The following is a 22,041-nucleotide window of genomic DNA, read 5'->3' as shown; positions in this document are numbered from 1 at the left end:
CTGTACTCGCAGCTTTCATTAACGAGAACGATTTTCTCTCTCATTGGACGGAAGAAAAGTACATCGCACAATTAAATAGTCACTCCAGCATTGTTCTGTACGAACGACCAATAAACAGGATCACAACTTCGCGTTATACGTTCGCGTGAAATTTTTAACGATGCAAGTGACAGTTTTGTTGCAATTAAACGCGTTGCATTTATTAAAACCTCGTTGTCCTCTAAACGTTAATCTACTAAAAAAACTAAAAAAAAAAAAATCGAAATTTTTGTGACGATTAAGAAGCTTCAAGGAGAATAGAACGATTCCTTGTACCGTTTACCAATGCTTTGTCAGCCACGATAGCAAGTAATTAACAAGCATATTATCCAGGGTACACGAAGTGTTACAACCCCTATAATACTCGTTCACCCTCTCGTTCTCTTCCTCTTCGGATAAGCGAGCAGGAGACCCATTGACTTCGTTCATTGATTTTACGTCAATCTGCAGAGAGCACCCTTGTGGGGTCTCCGTGATGCATTTACCATACACGATAAGGGTGGCATGGGATGGGTTAGGGAACTGCTCGACACACCCTATGAAAGGGAAATAGAATAGAAATGACCCCCCACGGGATTCGCATTAGGGACACATGGCCAGGCGACAAAGCCCGATTTTCTGCCAACCCTCCAGGATCTTAGGCATGTATACGGTTACATAACGTTACGTGCTTGTCACCCTTGGATCGGAGGGGCTGGAACCGAGGGGTTGGAATATACCACGCGTAACCACCCCTTCAGGCTAGCAACGCCATTTTGAATGTTCACGATGAACACTGGACGGACATTTTTCTATTCAGGATCTCCTCGACCCTTCGTGGTCCGCTGGTACGGATTTTATCCGAGTCAAGATCTCTTGAGATACTTGGACTTACGTTCGAACGGTTAACCGTCCTTGCTGTTTCCTTCCTATCGCGATAAGATTGAAGGAAACTCGAGTTTTGTTTCTTCAGAAACATTGTGCCAGTTTAGCAGAGCTTTAACGACTGGTTTCATAAATCTTTTATTGGGTTAAAAATAAGAGGAACAAGTATATAGCCGAAGGTGGTATCTTCTTCGAACTGTCCAAGATCGCTCAGGAGGATCCACTTTCACGCGTGGAAGTGCTGAAACGAGAGGATTGATCGTGGCAAATGGACTCGACGGAGCGTACCATGTAAACCGGAAGATTTGTCGATCCGTATCGTGATTCCATGGACACCTGTTGTGTCGCCAAGGATAGTTTTAGTTTCGCGTTATCGCGACCTGGCTGAGTGAGTTTTCGTGTAAACTCGACATATCGGAGCTGGCCGGAGGGGTGTTGGTGGAGCAAGAGGAGACAAAGGTTAATTTGGTACGAGCTGTAATCCGTCTCATCCGTCGGATGGAACAGCAGAACCCCAGGACGGATGACAGGAGCCCGGATTAGTGCCGTGTTCCGTCAAGGATTATATCGAGCGCGAAAAAAAGATTAATCGATGTTTCCACTCTTGCTGGTTGCCACGTACTTTTAATGAAGTCACCCCGCGGTCGTGTCGCGTTTGTGTAAAATGCAAGGAAATCGCGTCGATGTTTACCAACAGGGAAGAGTTCACGATGGATATTATTGTAGGCAACGTCGACGATGCGTCCATCAATTTGTTCCCATCAAAATTAACATTTTGGACCGTTGTAACGCGGGTATCTCTAAAATTAGCGGGGATATTCGATGGGTACCAGCAAGTGGAAGGTTATTCAGGATTATCACAATTTTCAAATCACGTGCTATTAATTATCCAATTAAAATATCATTTTTTCGTGTATCGATTAAATTTAAAAAATGGTAACCTTTCAATTATGAGACGTGTCATTTAATAAGATCGTTAAGGCTTATAAAAATTTTGAAATTTCGCTCCATTACTCTTCAAGCATAAAAATTCATTTTTTTAATTTTTAAAGGAAAACAACTACCAACTATTTTCTTGCTATTCCAATGAATCACCATTCAGACTCATCAAAATTCTTAAATTTCGCGCAGCCAATTGTTCAACGAAAAAAAATGAATTGAATTTTTTGGGGGTGGCTATCGTATGCAGGAAGATAGCCACCTAAAGTATGAAATTTGGAAAATGGTCGCCTTCCGGCGGACTTCAATTAACGAGGTACAGTGGCAGCTACCGCCTCCTCCTCGATTTGCCTCGCCACGGGGTGGAAACGTGCCCTGGATCGCGATGTTACCATTGTTCGTCACGGTAACATTACGATACGCGTGTAACCATTGTGGGGCTGGGAAGTCGAGACTGGCGTGTTCGTCTCGTCGTTAATATAATGGCGAAAATGGTGAAACGGTCCGACATCACGTAGAGGTAATTCGGCACGCGTACACTCGTCTATCAAATTGATTTCCACACTCTGTGTCCTTACGGACACGTTTATTTCGTCACGTTTGCCGGACGCTGGCCAATGCGACGTCGCTGATAAATAATCGGAACATTCAACAATTTTTTTTTCCTTGCCGTGAAAGAAGAAATTTTTTTGTTACTAATCAGGAAAGTACCGATCGTATGCTTAATATGTCTGACTACCCACGTCCATATCTAGTGCGTCACTTAACGCATTCATGATAATAGACGTAGAAAATTTTTAGAAATGAGTAAGAAACAAAATTATACACCAGAGTCAAAATGACACAGGTAGACAGAACCCTTCGTCCTTTCGGTGTTAAGGTAACGTTTATAGTGATCGAAATAGAAGATAACGTGCATTTTTCTACAAAAGTTAAAGAAACGGTAGCTGGAAGAGCCGAACAGGACGTGACAAGTCACTTTTCAAACAGTCCTCAAGTGTAAAGCCATAATGGAGCCCGTAGTTCCGGAGTCTAATTAACTCGCGTTAGCAGTCAATTGGAAATAAAATTATAGGTCTTCAAGAAACAAATGAAGACTATTAGTCAAATACTGGAGTATAAACAACAATAATGATTTGAAATTTGAGTAAATACGGAAGGCTAACAGCTTGCAGTGTTGTAAATACCTACATAAAGAATAGTTCCAGAAAACTTAAAAATGATCATTTTTCAAATTGAAGTTATTAAATAATGCTTATGTTAGTAAAACCGTGTCCAAGATTGAACTGGTACAAAAGTTTTCGTAACAGTTGAGATAATAGGGGACATGCTTAACAACCGATGAAAATCTTATCAATTCAAGGGATCATAGACGCTGCGGGTCACCCTGGAGTTGTCTGCTTAATTTATCGAGCGTGACAGTACAGATAGCACGAGGTTTGTGGTGGTGCACAGCACCGATGACGATGACGATAATAATAATAATGGTAGTCGTAATAATAAAGTCCACGGAGGGTACTCTTTGCGATTCGTATCCAGCGTGTGGTTATTCCAAAGGTCTACTTAGCATTCGGTGTCACGTAGAGCCCATGGTTTAATACATCAAAAAGTCCGGAATCCGTCGTCTCCCTCTCGGTCCTCCTTATCGTCGCGACACCCCCGGGGGGTTTCACGGTATTCATTTGTTCAGACTTGCAACCCTCTCGAGGCCGGTGCGTGCCTTTTGTTTTGGCCGACACGAATTCTGATTGGATCGTTCGTCGGGTTTTGCCGGCCATGGCAGCCTTTTCCCGGGCTAGGGTTATCGGGCCAATAGCCTCCTCGAGGGCGTTCCTGGGCGGGGATTCAAACGCGTCCTACATCTGTCGCTGTTGTCATCATTATTATTATTATCATCCTGCCACGTTGGAAGCACACCTTTACGAGTTTCCGGCCGAACCCGCACCGTTGGTAAAACCAGCTCCGCAACGTGTTGTTTGCGCTTTTTTACGACAGATGGCGGTACTGATGTGTTTCTGGCAATATTTTTATCGAAAGTTAACATATAATGAATAAACATAGATTATTAATTCTTCTATACCGGAGAAGATTCTCTATCTGATACACAAATAATTTTTAAATAAATTGACATTTCAGTGAAATAAAAAAATTAATTTGTCTATGTTGAAACGTTTTCCCGAAAAATAATATTCTATTTCCATGTTTTGAATAAAGAGAAAAGATTATCATCTATTAAATGATTCTAGATAAAGACCTATTATTCATAAATTATTTAAAAAATATCTTGGATTATTATTCGTTGCCAAGATTGAAGTGCACGAATAATAAAATTGTTAACTAAATGCATATAATATTAATTACAGTATTTATAATTAATTAACGCTCTGAGAATATTGAATAATATTACTGTTTCAGTATTGTATAGTACTGTATAGGTTTCAGTGATGAATAGGAAACAGTCGCACCCAACGATATCAACAACACCGGTCTCATTAGTTTTTGCGGGCGTTTCGGATATCATGTTTACTTCGCCCTCTATGCCAGTCACGGAAAGGCACCGGTGCGCGAATACACGATTCCTTCGAAACTGCGTAACTTCTACATCTTTCTCTTGAAAAGCGATGAAAATTCGTCGCGGATATTATTTACAGTATTCATAACTAATTAGCGCTCTAAGAATATTAAATAATATTACTGGTTCGGTATTGTATAGTACTGTATACGTAGGTTACGTTGATGAATAGGAAACGGTCGCGTCCAACGATATCAACAATACCGGTTTTCATTTGTTTTCGCGCTCGTTTCGGATATCATGTTCGCTTCGCCCTCTATGTCAATCATGGAAGCACGCCGGTGTGCGAATACACGATTTCTTTGAAAGTGCGTAAATTTCATATCTTTCTGTTGAAAAGTAATGGAAATTCGTCGCGAATCGTCGCGTTTGTTTATCAGCGTTACATAATAGTGTCGTGCGAGTAGATTCGGGTGTGTATTCACCAAGAAACTATTAGAACATTGATAAAAATTCGATTTTGGTTAATTGACGCTATCGTTATATTATGGACACGAACTTTCGAACAGTGGTTAATGACGCAGATATCGCTGCTTGGATACCTGTGTGGATCGTTTAGCAGCATCTAATTTCATTTCATAATTCATCGACGCCGAAGCTTCGATTTGCCTGTTGATCGTGGGAGCGTGTTGTCCTTAGCGGGTAAGTAAATTTTCTCATACATATATTGGCTGGCGACTGCAGCGCCATGTTATAAAGCGCAGCCGAGCGAACTTCGGTACGATTCATCCTGTCAAAGGTCAGAGGTTTTAATATCCTGTGCCGGACACCCACTTGGTAGCGATAATTCGAATTAATAAGCGCAAATTGGCGTGCCGTTGTTAATGTAAGCGCATTTCGGGGCTAACTCGTTCCCTGAGCATAGGATATTTTAACCTCAACGAAATGGATTCTCGGAACGTATCGAAGCGACCGATCGTGACGGACAGCTTCCGTAGTCGTTGGAATCGCGTGTTCAGAAATTAATTTTCACCAGTCGGCCATATTGGAACCGAACATATTAACGCGCTGATTCGACTTTCAAATTGCCTACGACACGTAATTACATCAATAAGACAATTATGTGTTGCCTATCAAAATATTAAAATTTTTAATTTCATTTATTGATTAATAGCTGCGATTAAAAATAATTAATCGCGAAAGGTTGTGGTTGATTTAATGAGCCCGTAAAGTTACTCGACAAGCGTTAATTATAAGTTGCTAGTTTTTAATTAAGATTCTATTTGATATATTATGCTTCTTGTAAATTAGTGTCTTTCTCTTTTAATCATTTCAACATTGTGCCAATATATCATTCAAAAATGCTTCTACATTTTTTAAATGTCTATTTTAATTATAAAATAAGGATTTTTTTTTTACAAATATTATCACCGATGTTCGATTGTTTTATCCGACATTATTAATATTTCCTTAATGATTTCCGATTAACGAGTGTTTCGAACGAAACGCATTTTCATTATTAATCGGTACAGTTCACTCCCCAACGGCGTCAATATTTTCAACAACGGACTTTTAATTGTCTGGAAGTCGCCACGGTATATTGCGTTTTATTGTGCCCGGTTGAAAGAAAGCGTGTCACGTGGCCGAACCGAAATTAATATTTTCTATTTTCGCGGACAATATGTTCCTTCCGTTCGCTATAATCGAACTCTTGTATTTTCTCTCTATTTTCTACTGTTACACGTGTGTACACAGCGACGAGGAAGGGAGGGACAGAAAAGAAGGGAAAATATAAAATGTATGAAAAAAGGTTGCTCGTAAAGACGCGTTTACATCGTTGGATTATATTGCGGGCCGTGTACAAATGACACTCATTTGTACCGATAGAGATCGGTGGTAGTGTTGCAAAAAGCGCGAGGCTTAATGACCGAGATGCGCCTATACGATATCTCGTTATAGATCCGTCAGCGATATTGAGCGTGGCTCAACAATGGGTTCATGTTGGAATTAAAAATGCAACGTGCTACGTGTAGTTCGTTTAATCGACTTGTACCTCGTTGCAATATGAAACTGGAAAATTTAGACTGGAACTGGAATTTTCTCGACTCCGACTTAGTTGATATTCTATTACTTGTCCTCTGTTTCTGGTTTAGGTTGAGGATGGTTTATTATTTTATTAGAATATGATTCTATTCTAATTATAATTATTTTAAGTTGAAATATTTTTCTATTTAAAGAAAACTCCATTGTAATCATAGTTGTTACGGTCAGTTTGAGCAAAGCTTAATTCCAAAGGTGATCATTATCTGATAACGTTTCCCTTCGAATCGGCAGGAGTATCGAGCGATTTACCGATTCGCACGGCCACAGCCGATGATGTAAGCCGAAGATGATAATTAGCAGGATAATTGAAATGATTGTGTAGACCGTGTTAATTATACGTTGGCCGATATCGCTGTACGCAGCACCGTATATTATCCGATTTATCGTCGGCGAACATTTAGATGAATCCGCACTGTTGTGCACGATGCATAATGCAGCGTTTTGCAGCGTGTTACGAGCTCGTGGGTGAACATGCTGATGCACGGTTGACTATAATCTTGTTAGAAAAATCGTGGCCAATGCATTGTCTCGAATCTTTTAGCGATAAATCTTTTGTATGGTTAAAAAGAGACAGAAGCGGGTATACCATGTGTATAGGATTGTAGAAGGAAAAGATTTATGGTTTACTAATGGGTTTTGAAGTTGCAGTGATCTATGGTTGCGTTAGTTGTCTGAGGTAGCTGTTTAATTCTATTGCCTGGGAAGATTTCTTGTTTGTACATATAATTAAAATTGCGCACCCGATACTCTACGCTTTCTAGGTTTTGAAAACTTAATTCTTCATTCATTTATTTTATAACTGTAACTCTTCAAGTGATAGAAAAAGATTCTACCAGTTTTAAGACAATATTGTACAAAGGATCTGTACAATTTTTTCCTTTTCTAGAAACTCGACATAAAATTTAATTTCAGTCATTAGCAAAATTTCTCCATACTTTTGAGTTGGTTCTCGTAAAAAAAAATTTGTTTTATTTATAAAATTTAGTCTACCGCGTACTTTGCTTAACGAAAAACCATTGTAAAGTAAAAAAGGATCGAGCGATGCGATGTGACTCGGGAAAAGGGTGAGATAGAGGATGAAAGAGAGAAAAAAGGTAGGAACGTCGCGACGTGGTAGAAGGAGTTGAAAAATGTCAGCCGGCAAATTGGAAGGGGTTCGAGTACGGCAGCCCCGACGTCAAATAAACATGCCAGGACGAGCAATTTCGAATATTAGAAGGTCCCGCAGGGTAGGTGCATCCTGCGTCAGGGCGCGTGAGCTACGGTGATGATGTTTGACCGCAGGACGCATCAGGGACTCACTTGCATGGCCGTTTGCAATTGCAAATGCCGACCGCAGAGCAAATGGGCACTGGCTGGCGGGAATTAAGGATTCTCGTCGGAGAAATCGAGTGTCGGGTGTCTGTGCTCGGCGAAACGTGTTCTCCAAGCACCGGGACAAAACTGGCCGACCAGATTTTCCACGGTTCTTGAAGACGCTTTCTGAGCAAACACCATCTTCGTTTAGCAACGTCGTGTCGTTACGAGACGTTGATGAAATCGTTGATCGTTGTTGCGGTTCGCGGTGGACACAATTTAATGGACGCTTTTAAAGGACGCTTCTTTTTTTCCCATGACGCGCGTTAATAACCAAAGCGTTACGCAATAAGAGATTCACAGATCGTAAATGGAACATCTGGCATTGTTTCGCGACGATCAAACAAATTACGAGACTACGATTTAAATTATGTAACTTTCTGTCGCATCAGAAATGCATTACTAGTTTTTCTTTCGTCGGTGATCAATTTTGAAGGAAAAGCATATCGGAATCATGCATCGTAAACGTACTCGTTCGATATTAACCCCTTTTTCCATAATTCTTCCTTCTTTTATAAAGAAAGTTGAAATATGCATAATTTGCATCTAAAGATCGTTGAACGTGCAAATTAGAATTAGACTTTTTCTAAGAATCCATTCTTCATGTTACAAGGAATTCTCCTGTACATTTAATTGGAAATGCTCTGTTAATTACTCGGAATTATAAGTAATAGAAATAACAAAACGAAGGGGTTAGATGTAGAACGTTGAAATAAAGTTCTCGTTTCTTTTCGACAATTTCCAACTTGTTAAAAGTGAAATGACGAGGATCTTGAACGTGAAATTTGGGCCATGCTGAATTTAAATAATCTTCAGACGCGGAGTCTGTAAGGGTGGCGCACCCTGTAATCTCGGTCACGTGCACTATCGACGATCGAAGGGGGGAAAAATAGTCGAGAGAACAAACGGTCGAACGAACCAGTCGAGTAACGATAAGTATCTCTGATAGAAACGTACTGGGAGTTTGTAATAACGTAACACAATGGACGGGTGTAACGCGCGGTCGTGTCGTGGAAAATTGATTTGCTCTTACCTGCCACGGATCCACGAGTTCTCCGCTTTTCTTTTTTCACGAGCAACCCTCGAACGGTTCGAGGGAATCGAGCGGCAGCGAACCGTGCTCGCGAGTTGCAATTCGCCAAATCTAATTTGCATGCGATCGAACACGGAACCCACTTAACCAACGGCTCCTCCGAGAAAACTTTACGCGGAGGAAAATGTTTCCGCGACGTCTGCGTTTCGCGTTCGTTAAATTAGCTGCCGCTGTAACGTGCCCTTTTCGTTTACTTTGATTATTTCTATCGGTCGACCGAGAGGAGTTCGATATCGGTTTTATCGATTTCATGCTTTCAGGTAGAACTGTATACACCTTAGAAAGGAATAAATTAAATTACACGATTGTTCATTTTCGAGCACTAGATTTGATCGCTAGGACAATATCCTCCTATGGAAGACTCGTCGCGATTCATTTAAATTATAACGGCTTAAGATTGTTAGAGTGGAGCAAGGAAACACGAGGGGGCAGGGATCATTCAGATAGTATCGATAAATTCAAAGATGAACAGAGGGGTTCAGCGTTCGAAATGCCAGATCCATTTCGCGCCAACTCGATCATCCCGTAGGGCAACGGTGCCTTAGGATGTTCCTAGCGGAGGGGAAGTGTCGTACCTTTCGTCTCTCTCTTACGTCAACAGATTGCTGGTACTTTCGACGGTGAAATAGCGTGTGGACGGTTCGATAGAAGGGGGCATGTAACGTGCCGATGACGTCCCGACGATGACTGGTGCATCCTTGCTCTGAGACGCGAACGAGAGACGCGTGATTCTCAGAAAAGGCCGGGTCTGCCTCGACCGTCCGATAGAGTCATCACGTGTCGGCGCTAGGATAGTGCTTTTATTGTAACATATCGAACGTGGATACCAGTTGGGGGCCAGATACGATGAAGAGAGAGGTTTCCGGGCACGTTCTTTCAGGCCAGCAGCCACGAGAAGAAACGAATTGCGGGGCTAGTTGTCCTGTATCCCAGCGGGGTGTCTGAATGCACGGTGTATGATTGATCTGACACGTAGCCGAGGCACCGTGGCCACGTACCACGTTACCTGGATACCACGATTCGACCGCAACCCCTGGATCCTATCTCCTTTTGTTCACGCGGCTTGTCGATATCGCCAACTTTCTTCCATATCGTCGCGTCGCTTGTGATCGAAAGCAGAAGAGCTTATCTTACCTTGATGGAATATAGTAGAAGGTTAGCGATAGACTTTATGTAAAGCAAATTGTCGAGTTGATATTAAAAAAATTAACCGAATAAAATGATTAAAGATCTCCACGGTTCTTGCCGTTCGTTTAATTACGTTGACAGTCGAAATTGGTTTCATCCCACGTGTTAATGTCGTTCTCAGAGAGTTGCAATTGTGTCGGTTCGTTACGATGAGAGTCGTGGCCAGGATGGAACGATAAAAAGGCGAAACGTGTTAATTAGAAAAATTACAAAACGTGACGCGACACGCGGTGTTCTCGCTAACGCGATCCGGCCCTCGCGCGAGCAAACGCATTATCGTAAGCACGAGATTGCGTGTTTCAATTATGAGAGGGTTCGCTCGGAGGTGTATTGGGATTGTGTGTTTCCATCCTTCTCCACCCGTTGTCTCTTCTTTTGGTCCATACAGGGAGAATCGCTTCATCATAATCGGTCATCCAACGTTTTTCTACAGAGCATACCCCCCGCTGTCTCTACGCCCGGATATCTTAGCATCGAAATGCCGCGCTGACAGACAAAGAATTTGATATCGTGATTAGCTCGTTACGGTATTGTGCGTTAACGCGTTGCCACGAAAGCCCCGTCCCTCGATTGTTGTTTCGCCTGGAAACCGTAGCCGAAACAGGCACCGGCGCCGCGTCGTGCCGAAGATGCAGAGTAATTGATTTTCGAGCGTGTATGCAAATAGGGGATGAAAGGTGTGTCGAATATTATATTCGATCGGACAGACTGTCGTTTGAATTTTACTTTTTATAGTTACATACAGAAAAGATAATGTAATATAAAACGAATGATATTTTTCGACATAAAAGAAACGTCTTCTAATATTAATCTGATAAAGGTCAGAATCGAAGACGCATATGCCTTGTTTGCGAGAAGAGGCAGAAAGAAGTTTCTTGGCAGGACTATCGGATAGATCGTTTCAGAGATTCTTGAAGTATTCGAAGGTGTTACCGGAACTCAAACTCGGCACTCTTTTATTTGCCGTTCGAATCCCTCCTTTCGACATGGGCGCAGCAACCCCGTTGCTCAACCATGGCCTCATTACCAAAGCAAATATTTTATAGACGAGCCCTCGGTGACGGTTCAAGCAAGAAGCTGAAGGAGACGGAGATGCTGCCGGAATCGATGTAAAAAAAGGCCTCGAATAAAGCGCGAGTTCCTTTTTCCTGTCTTCCAATCTCTGTCTCCGACCATCCCTTCGCGATTCTGTAGGCAACGGAGCGTCAGGGGGAGAAAAATAAAAAGAATCTCTTTTCACTGGCTCTCCCGATTTACCTTTCAACTCGCTTGTTTTATATCCACCGTCGACCCCTTCTTGTCCCTCTTCAGTCGTCGATATTCCGAGGTGAGACGATCGGCGTTAAAAATTAGATAGGTCGTGGCCTCTCTTCGCTCGGCTCTCCCTTTTTTTCTTCTTTGCCTCGTGAAACGAGAAAAATGGAAACGAGAACCGTGGGGACAGAATGAATATTCTTTCCCTTTTTAACCGTGAATACTTGCATACTGGAGACTGATATTATTAAGGGTATTATAAGATTGTTAAGTTTGAGTTCTATATCAATTCTATACATCAATAAAAATTGTGCAATTTTTCAAATGAAATTGGAATCCACTGGCGGTCGATGTACGTTAAAGTTCAAGGTGTTTCTTATTTTCTAAATTCTTCCTAATATTCTGAAGCATCTCAGTTCGATGGTGAAACGATCCCCCTTCTGACGTTCGATCGTCTATTTCCATAATACGCTTAAATTGATCCTTTAGACGACGCGACGCGACGGTGGCATTGGCGCAGTGTATCCTTTAGTATTCGATTGAATCGTCAATTTGTCTAGCATTATCCAGGACGTAAGGAAAGGAGGGAGCGTAGGGGTGGCAGGCCAGGGCAGAACGATGAGGGACGGGGAAGGAAAAGCGAAGGCGGACCTAGCGTCTCCAAAGGATTTCGTGTATTTAGGATAACAAGCTGCTCCGCCCCTGAATTGGTATGCAGAGACCCACGAGTAACTCCTTTATATTGACATATCGTGGAACGTGATCCAAATACATGCGACATTATACCGAATTGCGAACAAAGCTGGCGGTGCTATGCTGCTGCAACGGCAGCAGCCTCGTCAAATTGTCCATGAATAGAAAACAAATCGTCCGTAAGGCAAATTCATGCCCTCGAATCGATTACGAATGCGAGTCGATAAAGGCGAAGACGATTTCATGCCCCGCGTACACTGCCGTCCATAAGTATTAGGATACTTGAAATATTTGCGGCTCGCACGATTCGAACTTCGATTCAGATAAATTATTATACGGTCAACGAGAGTTACGAGTGTTCCGTAATCGTGATCAGTTTTTCACACGAAACGAAAAGTGATACCGATAGGTCACGAGACAGAGACGGGCTGAGAAAATAATAATAGGAAACGAAGGTCCTTTCCGCGATCGCGTACCGGCCAAATAACAAAGTAACCGAAGATGGATATCCGTTTCAAATATTCACGCCCTTTTCGCGCCGCGGCGTGAAATTGATGCGTTTAGGAACCCCTTTACTGGTAGGCGGACAGTTACGCGGGCATAAATATTGCCAAGAGCCCTGCTGACCACATGGCACAGATACGGCCCTGAATAATGTGCGTGGCTGCTTACGTGACCGCGGGCGAATCGAAAGATTTAACAATAGTTGAAACATTTGAAATATGGAATATACTAAGTTGGAATATTGGAATATCAATTTTTTTTTTTTCATATCACTTCTACTTTGAAGTTTAATTGTTAAAATTACTTCTTCAACGATTCCATGGTTTTCATAGACAATTTCGGAACAATTGAAAACGTTCCGACGCGAGGAAAATCTGTACAATGGTAACACGAAGCGTCGTGTTTACCTCGCCACGGTTACGTCGGGTCTTGCGAGGTAGGAAGCGATATTTGTTCAGGCATCCCGGTAGGAAATTCAAGGCGACTAAGGGATTATTCGCAGCACCCGTTGCGTGAATATATAATAGCCTGGCGTGTTTATGTATCCAGCTATGACAGGCACTTCCGTTTCCGTCGAGCGCTCTTGACTTCGTTTCGTTTCTGACCGCGTAAATGTGTTTACACCACACTGTCGTCTATCGTTGGTCCCTCGCGAGCAACGTTGACGAACATTCGTCATCGACACGGCTTTTTTTCCCTACCTCGCCATTATTTCGACGAATCTGAATGATTTATCATTTCCTCCATACCAAGCATGGATTTTGACAATTTTCGAATGGTCATTGCTTCATCAAGGTTTATAGAAAAATTTTAAACTTTGATTTTGCACCAGCAGATAGCCAATATATTAAAATAAATTATTCATGATGATTTTTTAGAATTATTTCAAAATTAAAAAAAGAAATTCTGGTCGAAACAGCAATCGATAATTAACGTCCCCACAGATTCGCCATTGTTATTAACTCGACTTTAATTTCTGCAATTATTTTCAAGCGTCTGTCCATTATAGAGCATCATTTATTTTTCATTTTCCTCTTACGGCTCGTCCGTCCTTCCGGCCATTTTCTTCACCAATTTATCAGCTCCCTCCTCTAGCCTGTTCGCGTTCATTAACTTAATTAATTTTTCTCTTAATTAATTGTGCACCGCGAAACCAGTTGTGCCGAGAAGTGTCGAATTAACGAACGCGTCCTGGACAAAAAGAAAAAAGAACTAAAATGGAAGAATCCCCTCTATGCAATGGCACGGGTGTTAATTGTTTCGTACACGAATAAATTCGCGCGAGCCGAATGCCAACGGTTTGTACGCCGCTAATCGCCATCTGTTCCGCCAAGTGACTCGACACATTGCAATATTATTAATTATTCAAATTCACGTTGTAACGCCACGGTTCGTAGGAAGTTTGGTAAAGCTTATCGAGGCTGCGTTACCAACGCTCGCACCTCCATCGCCATCTTATCGTCGTTCCTTAATTGAATTTAACAAAGTGAATTCCGTTAACCGTCGATATCACGTAAGATATCCTCCTCTCTCGCTCTCTCTATCGAATCACTTCCTTCGTATTTCAATTCATTATTCCGTTATCCGAAGCTGAACAGCGTAATACCAGTAGTCGTTTAAAAATTACAATTTCTAATCTGAACGAGCATAAGTGGTTAGATTCTTGGAAAATTCTACACTACGGTAGACAACAATCTATCTCAATTCCACGTAATAATCTACTATAGTTGTCTAGTCATCGCCGCGGACGGGTTCAAGAAATCTTCTTCCTGTATCGTATAATACATCCGGTAGGCAAATTTTCCGGTTACATAGAAAAGTAATTAACACGTTCGCTGAAGGGTGTTTGCCCGATGAATGAAACAAGTATAAAATGAATATTAACGTTTCTTTGTTGCATAAACTCGCAACCTGCAAGAACACGATTGTCGATCATAGCTGAAAGTTAGCCAGCAGCAACGATAGTAACTGCATCGGCAGCAACAGCAGCACAGAAACGAGAGAGTTCTGGCAGTTCTGTCGGAGCGTATGGTATATCATTGGCTGGGTATGGGCGGAGTACGGCGTGAAGTTGGCGCCGCCAGCGATAGATACCGCTAATTATCGATCGTAAATAACGTCGCACGGCAGCCCGATCCTATCGGTCCTTCGGCCGGTTCCAACCCCCTCCTATGTTCCGCGGCATTTCGATGATATAGGTGCTGCGTCGCCTCTAAAACGGGGTTGACCGAACCTCGAGGAACAGGTCCGTCTCGATTGTAACGCCGTTCCTACGGCGAAGACGCTCTCAGGGTGGCTTGGATATATTACAAACGGTGCTCGTGCACGGTTATTACAACGTGTACGTGGTTATAATTGCGGACAAGAGGCCTACCGGCTTGCAAACGTGTGATTTGTGCACCCGCGGCAAACAAAACGGCTACCTGGCACGGTTCTACCTATCGCGACACGTATATCCACGGCCTCTTGAAACCCGTATCGATGCATTTTGATACCGATGCTCTTCTTTTCTTTTTTTTTTTCGAAGAAAATCATAGTTGGAACTTTTACGATCGACTTAAGATCAAGTACGTTAGCTCGAATCAGATGTAAATAGTCCTTTGGCTATGTTCGATGGGTTCCTTGGTTCATTGGTAGGAGTTAACGCATTCAGCCCAGATTTCAGACGGAGATTTCATAAAATCTAATCTGATCGCACGCCAGAGGAGACAGATTGAAAGAGAGCGCGCGTTGTTTCCTGCCGTTTAATCCTACTGATTGCTCCGTAGCGGTTTAATTTGCGAACTACGCTTCTAGGCGCTTCGGAGGTAGCCAACGGGGAATGCGGTATCGATTTTTCTTCCGATACCGTTTCATGGTAGTTTCTTTGACCACGTTCAAAGGACAAGCTCGTCGAACAGGCGAAGTTCGATGAACTTAAATGGAAATGTTGCAGAGTAACGCTCCGTTCCGATACCACACTTTGCTTGATCTTTAATTAATCGAACTACGGTTATCGATCCGTTTCGAAACGATATACCGGAAAACAATTATTCCAACGAGTCATACAAAACCAGATCAGGCTTATCGTTTGTCAAAGATTGATAAAAAAAAACAAACAGCAGTTTCGCGTTTCGTGTTCGTTCGACCACGAATCCTCTTTGAACAAGAACAGAGTTCTGCTCCCTGTTTCGTCGCGCAATGACTGGTACACGAGTCTGTGCTGCAGTTGACACCTTCGTAGCAACGATATTTCCTTACGTGCCCCACCTACCGCCTTATAAACGGAGGAAGTGCTAGCTTCTCTGTCGCGAAAGAGGTCGCCGTTTCAAGGGGTCGAACGGTGATGGGTGTCGGGACAAAGAGGGGAGAGGGTAATTCGGGCCCTATCATGCGGGGGCGATATCGCGTTACTAGAGCCGGCTTTGATCTCGCGACACTTACAATTTTCCCGACTGGCGATACACCCTTATTTCGCATCGCGCCACGCGAGTCCTAATGAGAGGCTATGTTCTCTGCACCCAGCGCCGTTTCCTGCCCCCGTTACCCAGGGCCAACGGGTAATCACAAGGCATGATGGCTCGTTCCTGGTGCTGTGTAACCCGCCACCCCAACTACCCGCTACCGACCACCGCATCTCTGTCGCTCCGCTCCGCTTCCGCCTGCTACCCCCCAAACGACGTAGAACAACGCGTCCACCAGCAACGAGCCATTACGCCGTGTGAAATGCTAATACAACGAAGCTAGCTCGCGTTTACCTTGTCAGCTGATAGCACGATAATTCTAGTACACCTAAGACGATTAGATATTTCCAATGATTCGTTGATTACATTTTTGGAAATTAGTTTTTAACACGAGATATCTATGGATTGCAAGAAATTCAATGATCGCGGTCGTTGGTTGCAACCGGCAAGAAACACACGTGGCCAGGCCATCGCTCGAAGCCTCGGTGTAAATACAATAACCCTTTATTTGTTCCCCTTTCCTCACGGGGCTGGCCGTGATTCAACAATACTCGACGTGTAGGCGGCAAACATCGCCGCCTCGTCGAGCCACTCGCCCTCGGCGATTTTCGCGAAATTCGCCAACGAATCCACCTTATCGACGATTTCGGGGATGAACGACCCGATCGTGCGCCGGCTGAGATCCGTACGCTGCGAGCCCCGACGGGATGAACGAAGAGAAAGGGTGTCGAGGCAAGTGTGACGCGTGATGAGGTTCGAGGAAACTTTCGGGATGAAACCGGGAGAAAGGAAGGGAGCGTTGTTGGACACACAGAGTAAACACTTGAGGAGATTGCCGTTTCTGCGTTGCAACCATCCACCACCTTCATCCCCCGACGGAAATCCTTACTTTGCTCGAAATCCGTAATCTTCCTGAAGGGCGGGGATTAATTCTCGGGACTTGTCACGCGTTCGATCTGGATGAATTTAATCGCATGGATGATTATTGGAGATAGATAATGAAAAATACTGAATCTTTGATTATACAGTTTTTAATCTAAAGACATTGATATTCATTTATTGATATAATTTTTATGAAAATTATTGGTTCGGTTTTATTATCCGTTCATTATACACGGAATATAGTTTCGCGTGAAATTACGGTTCGGAGTCGATGATGGCGTCGAGCAGCATCGGTTGCCAGCCTCTAGCCGTCCCATCGATGAATATATTGCATCCTCCTCGAATAAAAGTTGAATTACTACCGTTTGACGTGCGAGAGAAGTCGTCTCTCGTGTCAGGTGGCTGGCGTTCTCGTTCCCGTCTGTCCGTTTCTACGAGTCACACCTTGCAGGAAACACTTCAGGCTTAATTGCTCCTTCAGGACCCTCCCCCGGCGGTTCGTGAAGCGCAGAATCAGCACGGAGGCTAAGGATATATCCAAACGAGTTCTTAGCATTCCACCTGCACGAGGGCCGAACTTTCGTTCGGTCTCGAATAACGTGCACTATAAAAACTTGGGTATTATTGCAACGAAAAAGTTGTACTTTAATTAACCCTTTTGTTACTGAAAGTGATTATAGCCAGCCAACTTTTTCTTTCTTAAAAGTGATTATAATCTCTGGTCAAAATTATCTTATTTTCTGTGAATTAATTCTGCGCTATAGATTTTGTTTGAACGATAGACGAATTAGAATATTAGAAAGAAAATTTTATGCATTATTGATTGTATTGCTTAATTAACCCTCGGTGGGTGGAACGTTGAAATATATACTTATATCACGGTATAACTAGTACTTATAAAGAAACTTCATACTTCGTAGAACACCAAGGATGATTCTCGGAATAGTTAAAATCGTTGCACATTGAAGTAACATGACTCACGAGAAGCAGTGAGTTTTTTTCTAAAAGGAAGGAGTAGTTTTAACGAAGCGCGCGAAGCAAGATTGTTTCCTTCGTCTCTTCTCACATATTTTACGGACCCATGGTTCTACCCATTGTATGTATTTTCAGTTTTCCAGTAGAACGTCCAGCTATCGTGAGAAATCCGACTCGCAACCAGGCTACGCTTTGTATCAGTGATTTCCTTGGGACGATGGTCACGCTGGATAATAAAACAAAACGTGTTCTTTCGAAAGGAGAATTAAAAAAAAAAAAAGCAGAAAGAAAGAAAAGAAAAGGAAGATAGTCGAGGTGACGCAGCGAGCATTTTAGTTTGCGATCATCCTCGGCCAGCTCGTGTTCTCCTTCCTCGGGCTCCTTCTTAATTGCGGGAATAATAATCACGAAGTTGTCACGTTCGCAAAGCTGTCTACGTGATTCGCGGGGCCACCGAAAGATATTCCATCTTCGAAACAGAGAAAGAGAGAAAGAAAGGAAGCTCGTATAAAGGAGAGAATTGAATAAAATTTTGGCTCGTCATGCCTCGGATAAATCTGAATTAATTAAGCGGTTTCAGGCTAGACTTTCAATCGTTTCACTCCCTCTTTCAATCTCTCTTTTTCTCTTTATTTCATCCCTTCTCGATGGTTCACTTCGTCTCAGACTTCGTCTCCCTCCTCTTTCTTTCCTTCTCTCTCTCTTCCTTTTTTTACTTCTACACCTTTAGATTTCGTGGTAACTTAAACGCGGGAGCCATTCGGTAGCTGATGGGTTAATTGAGAGTCGAACTAGCCCTCAGACACAAAAGGCTTTCATGGACCAAGGTGAATACGATGCCGAATTGCGTTATTTATTTTTTTTTTTCTTTCTTTTCTTCTGTGTTCTGTTTTATTGTTCGAAACCAAGGTAGTTGCTTTTCGTTTCCAGCAAGTTCCTATTAATTTATCTTCGCTAACATACAATGCTCGTACGAATATATTAACACCTTTTAAGTAGTTGAGAAGAGAAAAAGAAATAATGGAAGGTAGACCTATTTTCTGTAAGCTGTAATAACAGCCATGAATATTTCATCCCGTTCGAAGCTTAAAAAGCACCCCTTTTAACCGGTCCCTAGCTCGACCTTTCCGGGTCATCAGAGACCGTTAATTGTCATCAATAGTGCCAAATTTCGGCGTCCTTGAGACTGGTTCAACAGGGGCCCAGTGTGTTTCCGCAGCTTGCGACAGCATCCGGTAATGAGATGTCTCAGCATCAGGTTCCTGGACCAGTTTGTCTTTGCTCCACTGTTTTTCTTTCCTTCGTTCCTTTTTTTTCCCTTCCACTCGTACGATGGACGATGGTCAGCCCCGTGGTTAAGTAACTGGTTCGTTAGAATGTTTATTTGCTTAGGGATCTTTTGTCAGGCCTTCGACTAATGTTATGACGACCTGTTACCGTCCCCGGTTCTCTCTACCGCCGCATATGTTTCGTCAAGCACAACGGACGTCTTTCAACCATTCTACCAGTATTTCGAAAAAAATCTCACGTTTCTTCGAGGCAAATTTTCGACAAGGGAATTTCAACTCGCTTCTCTTGTCGAGATGCTTTTGCAAATTGCTTCGCTAATTTATCATGCGATAGCTGTTCAATGTTTCTTATTCGCATTTTTTTTTGATTTTGCATTTTAAAACATAGAGAATCATGGTATCACGGAAAGGAGCCCGGTTTATGATTTGAAATGAAGACGTTTCGGTGATGGGAATTCCTTTCATCAATTATGATGGTGGTGGCGCGGGACAGTAGCCGTTCATTAAAGGCGTACGAGGTTGGTGCTCGTTGGCCGAAGAAAAATACGCTAACGATACCGCTCGTGAACGTGTTCTGAATACACGGTTCGCGTTCTCTTCTTCTGTATTCGTAATCCTTCCAACGTTTGATTCTTGGTCGTGCGAGAATAATGCAAAGTGTGGAGTCACCCAGCGGATGGTAGTCAGGTATCGCTTCTGCTTCTTATTTATATAAATGACCAACGCATAACTCGCACCAGCCGAGGACTAACGCGAGCCTATTTCCACGTTGAATGCTCTGCTAACGTGTCGACTCGATGATAAATTAATTGTGGAACGGGGCCCGGTTGTTATTCTAGATGCCAAGATTCAGTTTCCAACGAATTTCATTCTTCGCCGTGCATAGAATCGAACCCGTTGAATTCGTATCGAAAATAATATCGATAATTGTTTCGTGTTTTTAGTGGCGTGCTTTTTCATTTTCTATTATTTCAATTCCGTACCCTTATCCGACAATAGCCGGGCCACGAGTCGGTAACATGTACGCTCGGCAGACATTGTGGATGGATCGTATACGGTGTTCATTGTTGACTCGTCACGGCTTTCGAGAGTCACCTTCCTTCTTGAAAGAACCATAAGTTGTCGTGTTGGACTACCGTGACTTCGGCATCGCGTTCGTCCTTTTCATAACTGGACCTTTGATTAATTAGCGAGAACGGTGAGGATCTAAAAATACCCAGAAGTCTTCCTCGATTGTTCCTTTTCATTTCTATCTTTTGTATCGTTTAAACTCAATATCGAATCGCCGCGGGCCACGTACACACGAAATTTCTTCTCCTTTACGTTTCTTTCCGCGAACATGCACGAAAGAATCCCGCTCTTCATTGTGTGTATCCACCCACGAAATAATAGGCCGCACAACCGTCGAGCTTGGTTAACCCCATTTACTTCTCATTCATCGAGGAATCAGCTTGTTCCTTTTGTCGGAAACAATCGCGAACGTGTATTGAAACTCTTTAAGGGGGTGGTTTCGCCATTTTTATCAACTGTATATGTTTTATTTACAATATATCAGAGATTGCAACGAAGCTTTACCGATTAGATAAAATGGTACTTAAACGAAATAGCAGTATGAGAAAAGCATTCGGATTTGGTCCTTGATTACGACACCTCTGGCAATACCTGCATTCATAAACGTCAGGAGCAGCGACAAGCGCACTTGCTATCGTCATTGAAGTTGTTCTTTCGCGGTGTCGAAAGACAAATAGGGGACATAGGGCAGGGGGATCGAAAGAGAGGGATAGAGAGGAAAGATGTTGGGGTAGAACGAGGAGAGAGAATGAGGGAAGAGGAACGGATTGGAGCGAGAAGAGAACAGGAGATGCACGGTTAGTTAGGGCTCGTGTTTGCCGAGCGAGTTACCCTAACCCAACTCAGGCGGTTGGCGGAATTAAACGTTCGACGGAGGCTCGTTAACGTCATGAATATGTACCCTCCTACTCTGCCACTCGCTATACTCCAACGTGGTCCACTCTCACCGCTCTGACTACGCTTCGTTCCAACAGCAGCCAGGCCAGCGCTGTTTGCTGGTTAATATTCATCGGTTACTGCCATACACCCAGTCAGATCCTCGATGATTTTGCGATGGGTTCTGATTACAATCGATTTGATCGCCGCTCGGTTAAGATCGTAACACGAACGAGAGGGGCAACATAGTAGCGGATAATTTTTTATCATTTCCTTCAACCCCTCGATAGTCGAGACGATTGCGAGCGTCATTTTCTTAGTCAGTTGATGGATCCAAATTTCTTCACTCTTCTTTTGATCGAATGTTACGATAAAACTATGCTAAATAATTCACCAACGATGTCCAGAGGATCACTGTTTCTTGATGCTATCATAATTGTTCGTATATGATAAGGTGCTAAAACTCGTGTATACGTAGCTGTAATATTCAACGCGAAATATCGCAGAGTTAATGCGTTTTGCATAGATAGATCGCGTCTTTATTCTTGATAATGGAAGATAACAGGCAGCAGGTAACACGGGTAACAAGAGAACTGGAAACGAGCAGAAGAAACAGCACCAGCTTACGTACATTCCAGCGATCGGATATCTGGAGCCCACCTTCTCTCAGAACGTCTTACTTATAGTACCCGGGGACTGGACGAGTCTCGGGTTAACGTGTTACAGGAGTGACTTGCGACTTGGTAATTTCATCCCTGGCGTGGTGCCTCCTTTTCTTTCCTTTTTTATTTCACGATCCACTACCTCCATCGCCATCATCATCATCATCATCATCATCATCATCATTATTATCATTATCATCATCATCATCACCATCATCATCATCATCATCATTCCCCTCTCCTTCCTCTTGTCCTCGCAGTCATCGTCATCGTGACTATTCCATTTGTACGTTCATTC

At 42.9% G+C, this 22,041-nt stretch overlaps 1 protein-coding gene across 1 annotated transcript in view; it reads left to right on the top strand.

The window, feature by feature from the left end:
- The first annotated feature begins 4,411 nt into the window (after positions 1-4,411).
- The window catches only part of LOC114882932, a 188,063-nt gene continuing 170,433 nt past the window's right edge, over positions 4,412-22,041 (top strand). Inside the window, exon 1 of the mRNA XM_029200136.2 lies at positions 4,412-5,056. The gene's annotated coding sequence lies outside the window, so the exon portion shown is untranslated. The remainder of the gene's footprint in view (positions 5,057-22,041) is intronic.

This window comes from Osmia bicornis, chromosome 1, assembly GCF_907164935.1.
Source record: "Osmia bicornis bicornis chromosome 1, iOsmBic2.1, whole genome shotgun sequence".
In the NCBI taxonomy this organism is placed as follows: domain Eukaryota; kingdom Metazoa; phylum Arthropoda; class Insecta; order Hymenoptera; family Megachilidae; genus Osmia; species Osmia bicornis.
This window is presented reverse-complemented; position numbering and strand designations above follow the sequence as displayed.